The 295-nt window shown below is 31.9% G+C and overlaps 1 protein-coding gene across 1 annotated transcript in view; it reads left to right on the top strand.

Moving 5' to 3' along the window:
• The window catches only part of LOC119592537 (60S ribosomal protein L11-2-like), a 6,311-nt gene that overhangs the window by 4,511 nt on the left and 1,505 nt on the right, over window positions 1-295 (top strand). The window lies entirely within an intron of this gene.

The raw sequence follows: 295 nt of genomic DNA, 5'->3' as shown, positions 1-295 counted from the left end.
AAAATATTTACACACAGGATTTCACTTCTTATACTTTAAATATGGATTTGAATGTTGGAATGGATTGTAGAGCTTGGCTACTTAAAATCAGTCTAGAAATTCAGTTTATAGGCAACATTTTGCCAAGGAACATTTGACCTTAGATAAATCAGTTTTGCATTACTGCAGTATAGGAAGGGGAATCTTGATAGTTGGAATATTTTCAACTGTCATTTTCAGTTGTTTCAATGGTCATTTGTTTTATAGGAGTTGGTGTATAGAACAAGATTATTGGCTTTCAGATTAAGATTTGGGT

Source organism: Penaeus monodon, chromosome 30, assembly GCF_015228065.2.
Source record: "Penaeus monodon isolate SGIC_2016 chromosome 30, NSTDA_Pmon_1, whole genome shotgun sequence".
In the NCBI taxonomy this organism is placed as follows: domain Eukaryota; kingdom Metazoa; phylum Arthropoda; class Malacostraca; order Decapoda; family Penaeidae; genus Penaeus; species Penaeus monodon.
The sequence above is the reverse complement of the archived record's forward strand: the minus strand, read 5'-3'. Positions and strand labels throughout refer to the sequence as shown.